Here is a 12,075-nt window from a genome sequence, read left to right as displayed (position 1 = left end):
GCAAACCCCATTTCTACAGAAGAGTTGGTGCTAGTCCAAGTCTCAGTCAGAAATAGCACATCTAAATCCATGTCCTCTATCATAAGAGACACTTCTAAATGATGATTATTATCAGAGATCTACTGTTGATCAGCCCACAATTTAGGGGCTTTTTGTCCATGGTTGGTGGAAAATAATGATTATTTAACCCCAAGCTCCATCCTTGGTAGCTGTAGCACAGAGCAGGCAGGTATAAAACAGGAGAAATGTGTAAAGCATTTATCAGTGTCATACAGTTAAAAAGTAGAAAACACAACAAGATTAAAATCCCTCTCCGATTTTCAGAAACAGAGAAAATTTCAAGCAAGAATGAGGCACCAAAACAAGAGAAATCAGATGTAGGGAACCAGACATGTGATTTTTCAAACTTGGATAGGTTTCTAGTGCTGAGAAGCACCACGTGCTACCCAAGGGTATTTGGTCATGCTAGACTGGTTCAAAGTCAAAAGTTAAGGCTGATCACAATGGACCATGGTCGGATAGAGGAGCCAGGCTTCTCCTGGTGGAAAGCTTATCTTCTGGCAGTTGTTTTCCTGGAGAAAAGTCCTTATGGACGAGATCGATGAGGCTGCCAGCTGGATCCAAACATCCACTAATATTAGGATGTACAATGGGCAGAAGAGAGATATGTGATAGGTACACGTATACTGATATTAGGATTGCAAGAGGCAGCAGAGAGATGTGTAAGGGGTACACATATATTGATTTTGGGATTACAAGGGGCAGAAGAGAGATGTCTGAGAGTACACATTTACTGATATTAGGAAGTACAAGAGAGCTGAGTAGAGATGTGTGATAGGTTCACGTATACTGATATTAGGTTTTCAAGGGGCAGAAGAGAGGCGTGTGAGGGGTACATGCATACTGATATTAGGGTGTACAAGAGATGGATGTGTGAGGGGTACATGTATACTGATATTAGGATGTACAAGAGGTCTGAAGAGAGATGTGTAAGGGGTTCACATATACTGATCTTAGGACTGCAAGGGGCAGAGAGAGATATGTGAGGGGTTCACATATACTGTTTTTAGGATGTTCATGAGAGCTGAGGAGAGATGTGTGAGGGTTACAAATATACTTTTATTAGGATATACAAGAGGTCTGAGGAGAGATGTGTAAGGGGACACCCATACAGATATTCAGATGGAAAATGGAGCTGAGGAGAGATGTGTGAGAGGAATGTATAAGAATGTACAGGGGTGTAAGAGATGTGCAAAAGGGACCAGATACGTCTATTCGGATGTACAAAGGAATGAAGAGAGACATGTGAGGGGTATATGGACACAGATATTTGGCTGTACAAGGGGGCTGAGAAGAGATGTGTGAGGGGGCACCCATACTGATATTCGGATGGAGAATGGAGCTGAGGAGAGATGTGTGAGGGGAATGCATAAGAATGTACAGGGGTGTAAGAGATGTGCAAAAGGGGATCAGATACTTATATTTGGATGTATAAGGGAATGAAGAGAGATGTGAGGGGTACATGGCCACTGATATTTGGCCGTACAAGGGGGCTGAGGAGAGGTGGTTGACAGGTACACAGATGCAGGTATTAGGATGTACAAGGAGGTGAAGAGAGATGTGTGAGGGGTACGCAGATACTGATATATGTACATACAAGGAGACTGAGAAATCCTTGAATGAGAGCTAGTCTCTGACAGGAAATACAAGGGAAATCATAAAAGATTTCTAAGGGTGCAGAAACACTGACAGGATACATAAAGCAGCTGAGTAGATATTTGTGAGGGACGAACAGACATTGATGGACATGTTTGGGCTGAGGAGAGATGTGCGTGGGAGATAGGCACTGATAAACTCTGGCAGGACGTTCAATGGGGCTGAGCAGACATGTGCATTCGAGACACTGTATTTCCAGGGATTTTTCTCCTCAAAATATATGTTTTCTTCACCTCAGAAATCAAAATAAAAATAACATATCCTCAGCTATCGACCCATTTCTGTTTTGCAAGCTTCCTCTGCTCCTGGCTTTGCATCTTTGCTTTGCATGAGGCCGGATGTTTCCCTGCAGCTGGAGGAGCTCAGAGGCGTGTCCTCACTTCTTGCATGAGTGTGCACTGTGGCTCTGCCACTGTGGGCCTCAGTGCACAGAAGAACACTGCACCGTCGTCCTCAAGGCTGACCCAGGACAGCTGCAGCCGCACCTGCCTCCGATCCCAGTCCATGGCCGCTGAGAGGCCTCCGTCCGCCGAATGGTCATCTTTTTTGTATTTGGTGACATGGAGGAGCTTGTGGGGGGGACGGTGCTGGTGCTGCCGGTACCAGAAGAGATCTGGGCTACTGTCAGCTGTGGTGAAATTACACTCAATGGAGCCCCTCTGTCCCTCGGTGACCTGTAGAGTGTGGGGGGACTGGAAGACAGAGTCACCCACAGCAACACCTGTGAAATGAGAGGAGGGTCATCAGTGGGGTGCACAGGAGAAATGTGGGTGCACAGTGAACACTGGGGTGCACTTGAGGAATGTGGGTGCACAGTGAACACTGGGGTGCACAGGAGAAATGTGGGTGCACAGTGAACACTGGGTGCACAAGAGAAATGTGGGTGTACAGTGAAGGCTGGGGTGCACAGGAAATATGTGGGTGTACAGTGGATGTTTTTACAAAAAATGGTCTTTAATTCACTTACTGAACTCCAACAGTGACATCACTAGTCACCTATAATAAGAACACGCGAATGCTCATCTCTGTAATAACATATTACAGTTGCGTTGCGACGTCTGCTGGTAGAGGGAGAAAGCAGGGGAAGAACTCACTTTTTGGGTCAATATTCAGAGATGGTTCTCGGGGGAAATGTTCAGTCAATAGCAGATAAGGTGACGTCGTTTAAAATTGTATTTAATACTAAAATCTTAGTTACAAAGACACAAACTGATCATTAAACAATCAATATTAAAAACAAAATCTACAGAATGAAGGCTCAGAGCAGAGGCCTGGATACGTCACCAGTTTGTCATGAAGAATTCTCACTAATATTATTGTTAATGTTATCATAATGTTATTAATATTCTTATTCTTATCATTATATGTCTTCACCCTAAAGCGCCTCATGGAGCCGGGGACATCAGTCAAACAGATGAACAGAAGCCAAAGGCGTCAAGATACAGATGCTGACCACAGCTCAGGTGTAAAGTGTCCTGTATTGTTAGGATGGCTTCTGGGCTCCCGCCCCCCCTCTGGTGTGTACCCCTTTTAACCCACTCCAGAACCTCATGTGTAACCTTATGCATCCTCTCTACACCCCTCTGTGTGCACCCCTGTCTATCCCCTTTATACCCCTGTGCGTACCCCATCTATCCCCTCCACATCACCCTGTGAGCCATTTCTATCCCCTCTACACAAACTGTGTGTACCCCATCTATCCCCTCCACGTCCCCTATGTACCCCATATATCCCCTCTACACACCATGTGTGTACCCCATCTATCCCATCCACTTCCCTCTATGTACCCCATATATCCACTCTACACTCCCTGTGTGTACCCCATCTATCCCATCCACGTCCCCTATGTACCCCATATATCCCCTCTACACACCCTGTGTGTACCCCTATCCCATCCACGTCCCTCTATGTACCCCATATATCCCCTCTACACTCCCTGCGTGTACCCCATCTATCCCATCCACGTCCCCTATGTGCCCCATATATCCACACTACACTCCCCTGTGTGTACCCCATCTATCCCATCCACGTCCCCTATGTGCCCCATATATCCACTCTACACTCCCTGTGTGTACCCCATCTATCCCATCCACGTCCCCTATGTACCCCATATATCCCCTCTACACACCCTGTGTGTACCCCTATCCCATCCACGTCCCTCTATGTACCCCATATATCCCCTCTACACTCCCTGCGTGTACCCCATCTATCCCATCCACGTCCCCTATGTGCCCCATATATCCCCTCTACACTCCCTGTGTGTACCCCTATCCCATCCACGTCCCTCTATGTACCCCATATATCCCCTCTACACTCCCTGTGTGTACCCCATCTATCCCATCCACGTCCCCTTTGTACCCCATATATCCCCTCTACACTCCCTGTGTGTACCCCATCTATCCCATCCACGTCCCCTATGTGCCCCATATATCCACTCTACACTCCCTGTGTGTACCCCATCTATCCCATCCACGTACCCCATATATCCACTCTACACTCCCCTGTGTGTACTCCCATCTATCCCTCCAAAACCCTTCACCATCTCCATGTACCCTATCTACCCCCACCACACCCTCACGTCTGCCCCCTTCTCCCCCTCAAACCCCTCCACAATCCTCGAGGTTCCTCTCACCCAACGCAAAGAGCCCGGTGAAGAGGCGCAGAGAAGCCATTCCTAGCGCTGCCTCCTCTTGTGTGCAGGGGCTGCCGAAGATCACAGGTGTGTGAGCGGGTCACAGGGTGGTAGTGTTCACCCCGGCTCCACCCTCAGCTCTTTCCACCGCAGACCTGCCCACAGAGAGCTAACTGTTTCCTGGCATGCCTGCAGGGTCTGTGTGTGCAGAATTGGGGGAGGGGTTTATTTTCAGACAAGCAGCAACTGCACATTCTGCATAGCTGGACCTGTGTATGTGAGTGAGTGTGTGAGTGTGTGGGGGGGGGGGGGGCGGTCACCATGGGCCGCTGGGTTTCCAGTATCAAAGAGCAGGGATGAAGGCAGCTACAAATGTAGAGCTGCTGAACATCTCACACTTGAAACTAAAGATTGTGAGAGCGCTGGAGAACATCTCACTCTTGAAGCTAGAGTTCTTAAGAGCGCTGGTGAACACCTCACTCTTGAAGCCAGAGATCTTAAGAGCGCTGGTGAACATCTCACCCTTGAGGCCAGAGCTCTTAAGAGCGCTGGTGAACATCTCACCCTTGAGGCCAGAGATCTTAAGAGCGTTGGTGAACATGTCACTCTTGAAACTAGAGCTCTTAAGAGCGCTGGTGAACACCTCACTCTTGAAGCTTGAGATCTTAAGAGCGCTGGTGAACATCTTACTCTTGAAACTAGAGCTCTTAAGAGCGCTGGTGAACATCTCACTCTTGAAGCTAGAGATCTTAAGAGCACTGGTGAACATCTCACTCTTGAAACTAGATATCTTAAGAGCGCTGGTGAACATCTCACTCTTGAAACTAGATATCTTAAGAGCGCTGGTGAACACCTCACTCTTGAAACTAGATATCTTAAGAGCACTGGTGAACATCTCACTCTTGAAGCAAGAGATCTTAAGAGCGCTGGTGAACACCTCACTCTTGAAGCAAGAGATCTTAAGACTGCTGGTGAACACCTCACCCTTGAAACTAGAGATCTTAAGAGCGCTGATGAACATCTCACTCTTGAAACTAGAGCTCTTAAGAGCGCTGGTGAACACCTCACTCTTGAAGCCTGAGATCTTAAGAGCGCTGGTGAACCTCTTACTCTTGAAACTAGAGCTCTTAAGAGCGCTGGTGAACATCTCACTCTTGAAGCTAGAGATCTTAAGAGCACTGGTGAACATCTCACTCTTGAAACTAGATATCTTAAGAGCGCTGGTGAACATCTCACTCTTGAAACTAGATATCTTAAGAGCGCTGGTGAACATCTCACTCTTGAAACTAGATATCTTAAGAGCGCTGGTGAACATCTCATTCTTGAAGCAAGAGATCTTAAGAGCGCTGGTGAACACCTCACTCTTGAAGCAAGAGATCTTAAGAGCGCTGCTGAACATCTCACACTTGAAACTAGAGATCTTAAGAGGGCTGGTGAACATCTCACTCTAGAAACTAGATATCTTAAGAGCACTGGTGAACACCTCACTCTTGAAGCCAGAGATCTTAAGAGCACCTGTGGACATCTCACTCTTGAAACTAGAGATCTAATGAGCGCTGGTGAACATCTCACTCTTGAAACTAGAGCTCTTAAGAGCACCTGTGGACATCTCACTCTTGAAGCCAGAGATCTTAAGAGTGCTGGTGAACATCTCACTCTTGAAACTAGACCTCTTAAGAGTGCTGGTGAACAACTCACACTTAAAGCAAAGATTGTGAGAGCGCTGGTGGACATCTCACTCTTGAAACTAGATATCTTAAGAGCACTGGTGAACACCTCACTCTTGAAGCCAGAGATCTTAAGAGCGCTGGAGAACATCTCACTCTTCAAGCTAGAATTCTTAAGAGCGCTGGTGAACACCTCACTCTTGAAGCCAGAGATCTTAAGAGCGCTGGTGAACATCTCACCCTTGAGGCCAGAGATCTTAAGAGCGCTGGTGAACACCTCACTCTTGAAGCCAGAGATCTTAAGAGCGCTGGTGAACACCTCACCCTTGAAACTAGAGATCATAAGAGCGCTGGTGAACATCTCACTCTTGAAACTAGAGCTCTTAAGAGTGCTGGTGAACACCTCACTCTTGAAGCCTGAGATCTGAAGAGCGCTGGTGAACACCTCACTCTTGAAGCCTGAGATCTTAAGAGCGCTGGTGAACATCTCACTCTTGAAACTAGAGCTCTTAAGAGCGCTGGTGAACATCTCACTCTTGAAGCTAGAGATCTTAAGAGCACAGGTGAACATCTCACTCTTGAAACTAGATATCTTAAGAGCGCTGGTGAACATCTCACTCTTGAAACTAGATATCTTAAGAGCGCTGGTGAACATCTCACTCTTGAAACTAGAGATCTTAAGAGCACTGGTGAACATCTCACTCTTGAAACTAGAGCTCTTAAGAGCGCTGGTGAACACCTCACTCTTGAAGCCAGAGATCTTAAGAGCGCTGGTGAACACCTCACTCTTGAAGCCAGAGATCTTAAGAGCACCTGTGGACATCTCACTCTTGAAACTAGAGATCTAATGAGCGCTGGTGAACATCTCACTCTTGAAACTAGAGCTCTTAAGAGCACCTGTGGACATCTCACTCTTGAAGCCAGAGATCTTAAGAGTGCTGGTGAACATCTCACTCTTGAAACTAGACCTCTTAAGAGTGCTGGTGAACAACTCACACTTAAAGCAAAGATCGTGAGAGCGCTGGTGGACATCTCACTCTTGAAACTAGATATCTTAAGAGCACTGGTGAACACCTCACTCTTGAAGCCAGAGATCTTAAGAGCGCTGGAGAACATCTCACTCTTCAAGCTAGAATTCTTAAGAGCGCTGGTGAACACCTCACTCTTGAAGCCAGAGATCTTAAGAGCGCTGGTGAACATCTCACCCTTGAGGCCAGAGATCTTAAGAGCGCTGGTGAACACCTCACTCTTGAAGCCAGAGATCTTAAGAGCGCTGGTGAACACCTCACCCTTGAAACTAGAGATCTTAAGAGCGCTGGTGAACATCTCACTCTTGAAACTAGAGCTCTTAAGAGTGCTGGTGAACACCTCACTCTTGAAGCCTGAGATCTGAAGAGCGCTGGTGAACACCTCACTCTTGAAGCCTGAGATCTTAAGAGCGCTGGTAAACATCTCACTCTTGAAACTAGAGCTCTTAAGAGCGCTGGTGAACATCTCACTCTTGAAGCTAGAGATCTTAAGAGCACTGGTGAACATCTCACTCTTGAAACTAGATATCTTAAGAGCGCTGGTGAACATCTCACTCTTGAAACTAGATATCTTAAGAGCGCTGGTGAACATCTCACTCTTGAAACTAGAGATCTTAAGAGCACTGGTGAACATCTCACTCTTGAAACTAGAGCTCTTAAGAGCGCTGGTGAACACCTCACTCTTGAAGCCAGAGATCTTAAGAGCGCTGGTGAACACCTCACTCTTGAAGCCAGAGATCTTAAGAGCACCTGTGGACATCTCACTCTTGAAACTAGAGATCTAATGAGCGCTGGTGAACATCTCACTCTTGAAACTAGAGCTCTTAAGAGCACCTGTGGACATCTCCCTCTTGAAGCCAGAGATCTTAAGAGTGCTGGTGAACATCTCACTCTTGAAACTAGAGCTCTTAAGAGCGCTGGTGAACAACTCACACTTAAAGCAAAGATCGGGAGAGCGCTGGTGAACATCTCACTCTTGAAACTAGATATCTTAAGAGCACTGGTGAACATCTCACTCTTGAAGCAAGAGATCTTAAGAGCGCTGGTGAACACCTCACTCTTGAAGCAAGAGATCTTAAGACCGCTGGTGAACACCTCACTCTTGAAGCCAGAGATCTTAAGAGCGCTGGTGAACACCTCACTCTTGAAGCCAGAGATCTTAAGAGCGCTGGTGAACATCTCACTCTTGAAACTAGAGCTCTTAAGAGCGCTGGAGAACATCTCACTCTTGAAGCCAGAGATCTTAAGAGTGCTGGTGAACATCTCACTCTTGAAACTAGAGATCTTAAGAGCGCTGGTGAACATCTCACTCTTGAAACTAGAGCACTTAAGAGCGCTGGTGAACATCTCACTCTTGAAACTAGAGATCTTAAGAGCGCTGGTGAGCATCTCACTCTTGAAGCCAGAGATCTTAAGAGCGCTGGTGAACACCTCACTCTTGAAGCTAGATATCTTAAGAGCGCTGCTGAACATCTCACACTTGAAGCTCGAGGCCTTAGGAGTGTCGGTGAACATCTCACTTTTGAAGCTAGAGATCATGGGCCTGATTCTTAAAAGTAATCTGAGACAAAATCCTAAACTTACTACTACTGAATCCCTTTTGTGAATACCGAAAGTTGTAAAGTTAGCATTTTGTCTCAGTTTAAGTAGTAGTAAAGTTAGGAATCTTAACTTTACTACTACTAAATGCCTTATGTGAATACCAAAAGTAGTAAGCTTAGGTTTTTGTCTCAGATTAGTTCTGTGGACCAGTCCTACTAGGAGCACTGGTGAACATCTCACACTTGAAGCTAGAGATCTAACGAGCACTGATGCGCATCTCACACTTGAAGCTATAGATCTACTGAGCACTGGGGAGCATCTCACCCTTGAAGCTAGAGATCTAACGAGCACTGATGCGCATCTCACAATTGAAGCTGGAGATCTAATGAGCACTGGTGAGCATCTCACACTTGAAGCTGGAGATCTAATAAGCCCTTGGGAACATCTCACACTTGAAGCTAGAGATCTATTGAGCACTGGGGAGCATCTCACACTTGAAGCTAGAGATCTGCTGAGCACTGGTGAACATCTCACACTTGAAGCTAGAGATCTAACGAGCACTGATGTGCATCTCACGCTTGAAGCTAGAGATCTACTGAGCACTGGTGAGCATCTCACACTTGAAGCTAGAGATCTACTGAGCACTGGGGAGCATCTTGCACCTGAAGCTAGAGATCTGCTGAGCACTGGTGAACATCTCACACTTGAAGCTAGAGATCTAACAAGCACTGATGCGCATCTCACACTTGAAGCTAAAGATCTACTGAGCACTGGTGAGCATTTGACACTTGAAGCTAGTGATCTACTGAGCACTGATGAGCATCTCACACTTGAAGCTAGAGATCTAATAAGCCCTTGGGAACATCTCACACTTGAAGCTAGAGATCTACTGAGCACTGGGGAGCATCTCACACTTGAAGCTGGAGATCTAATAAGCCCTTGGGAACATCTCACACTTGAAGCTAGAGATCTACTGAGCACTGGGGAGCATCTCACACTTGAAGCTAGAGATCTGCTGAGCACTGGTGAACATCTCACACTTGAAGCTAGAGATCTAACGGGCACTGATGCGCATCTCACACTTGAAGCTAGAGATCTACTGAGCACTGGTGAGCATCTCACACTTGAAGCTAGAGATCTAACAAGCACTGATGCGCATCTCATACTTGAAGCTGGAGATCTAATGAGCACTGGTGAGCATCTCACAGTTGAAGCTGGAGATCTAATAAGCCCTTGGGAACATCTCACGCTTGAAGCTAGAGATCTACTGAGCACTGGGGAGCATCTCACACTTGAAGCTAGAGATCTGCTGAGCACTGGTGAACATCTCACACTTGAAGCTAGAGATCTAACTAGCACTGATGCGCATCGCATACTTGAAGCTAGAGATCTAAAGAGCACTGATGCGCATCTCACACTTGAAGCTAGAGATCTAATGAGTACTGATGCGCATCTCACACTTGAAGCTAGAGATCTAACGAGCACTGATGCGCATCTCACACTTGAAGCTAGAGATCTACTGAGCACTGGTGAGCATCTCACACTTGAAGCTAGAGATCTGCTGAGCACTGGTGAACATCTCACACTTGAAGCTAGAGATCTAACGAGCACTGATGCACATCTCACACTTGAAGCTAGAGATCTACTGAGCACTGGTGAGCATCTCACACTTGAAGCTAGAGATCTACTGAGCACTGGGGAGCATCTCACACTTGAAGCTAGAGATCTGCTGAGCACTGGTGAACATCTCACACTTGAAGCTAGAGATCTAACGAGCACTGATGCGCATCTCACACTTGAAGCTAGAGATCTACTGAGCACTGATGAGCATCTCACACTTGAAGCTAGAGATCTAATAAGCCCTTGGGAACATCTCACACTTGAAGCTAGAGATCTACTGAGCAATGGGGAGCATCTCACACTTGAAGCTGGAGATCTAATAAGCCCTTGGTAACATCTCACACTTGAAGCTAGAGATATATTGTGCACTGGGGAGCATCTCACACTTGAAGCTAGAGATCTGCTGAGCACTGGTGAACATCTCACACTGGAAGCTAGAGATCTAAGGAGCACTGATGAGCATCTCACACTTGAAGCTAGAGATCTAATAAGCCCTTGGGAACATCTCACACTTGAAGCTAGAGATCTACTGAGCACTGGGGAGCATCTCACACTTGAAGCTGGAGATCTAATAAGCCCTTGGGAACATCTCACACTTGAAGCTAGAGATCTACTGAGCACTGGGGAGCATCTCACACTTGAAGCTAGAGATCTGCTGAGCACTGGTGAACATCTCACAATTGAAGCTAGAGATCTACTCACCAGTGGTGAGCATCTCACACTTGAAGCTGGAGATCTAGTGAGCACTGGTGAGCATCTCACACTTGAAGCTAGAGATCTGCTGAGCACTGGTGAACATCTCACACTTGAAGCTAGAGATCTAACGAGCACTGATGCGCATCTCACACTTGAAGCTAGAGATCTACTGAGCACTGATGAGCATCTCACACTTGAAGCTAGAGATCTAATAAGCCCTTGGGAACATCTCACACTTGAAGCTAGAGATCTACTGAGCAATGGGGAGCATCTCACACTTGAAGCTGGAGATCTAATAAGCCCTTGGTAACATCTCACACTTGAAGCTAGAGATATATTGTGCACTGGGGAGCATCTCACACTTGAAGCTAGAGATCTGCTGAGCACTGGTGAACATCTCACACTGGAAGCTAGAGATCTAAGGAGCACTGATGAGCATCTCACACTTGAAGCTAGAGATCTAATAAGCCCTTGGGAACATCTCACACTTGAAGCTAGAGATCTACTGAGCACTGGGGAGCATCTCACACTTGAAGCTGGAGATCTAATAAGCCCTTGGGAACATCTCACACTTGAAGCTAGAGATCTACTGAGCACTGGGGAGCATCTCACACTTGAAGCTAGAGATCTGCTGAGCACTGGTGAACATCTCACAATTGAAGCTAGAGATCTACTCACCAGTGGTGAGCATCTCACACTTGAAGCTGGAGATCTAGTGAGCACTGGTGAGCATCTCACACTTGAAGCTGGAGATCTAATGAGCAGTGGTGAGCATCTCACACTTGAAGCTAGAGATCTTAAGAGCTCGACCTTAAAGCTAGAGACCATAAGATGCTAGGGCCCTTAGGAGTGCATGTGAGCATCTCACACTTGAAGCTAGAGATCTACCGAGCACTGGTGAGCATCTCACACTTGATGCTAGAGATCTAACGAGCACTGATGCGCATCTCACACTTGAAGCTCGAGATCTAATGAGCACTGATGCGCATATCACACTTGAAGCTCGAGATCTAACGAGCACTGGTGAGCATCTCACACTTGAAGCTAGAGATCTAACGAGCACTGGTGAGCATCTCACACTTGAAGCTAGAGATCTACTGAGCACTGGTGAGCATCTCATACAAAAAGCCAGAGAGCTTAAGAGCGCAACCTTAAACCTAGAGACCATAAGATG

At 46.6% G+C, this 12,075-nt stretch overlaps 1 long non-coding RNA gene across 1 annotated transcript; it reads right to left on the bottom strand.

Moving 5' to 3' along the window:
- Nucleotides 1–246: 246 nt before the first annotated feature.
- On the bottom strand, nucleotides 247–4,446 carry LOC146859496 (uncharacterized). Its single transcript, XR_014980129.1, has 2 exons — nucleotides 4,349–4,446; nucleotides 247–2,437 (listed from the first exon to the last, which is right to left on the bottom strand). It is a non-coding gene; the product is annotated as an uncharacterized LOC146859496 (long non-coding RNA).
- Nucleotides 4,447–12,075: the final 7,629 nt, after the last annotated feature.

Source organism: Triturus cristatus, chromosome 3_2 (genome assembly GCF_964204655.1).
Source record: "Triturus cristatus chromosome 3_2, aTriCri1.1, whole genome shotgun sequence".
Taxonomy (NCBI): Eukaryota; Metazoa; Chordata; class Amphibia; order Caudata; family Salamandridae; genus Triturus; species Triturus cristatus.
Note: the sequence above shows the minus strand (reverse complement) of the source record. Positions and strands in the feature narration are given on the sequence as shown.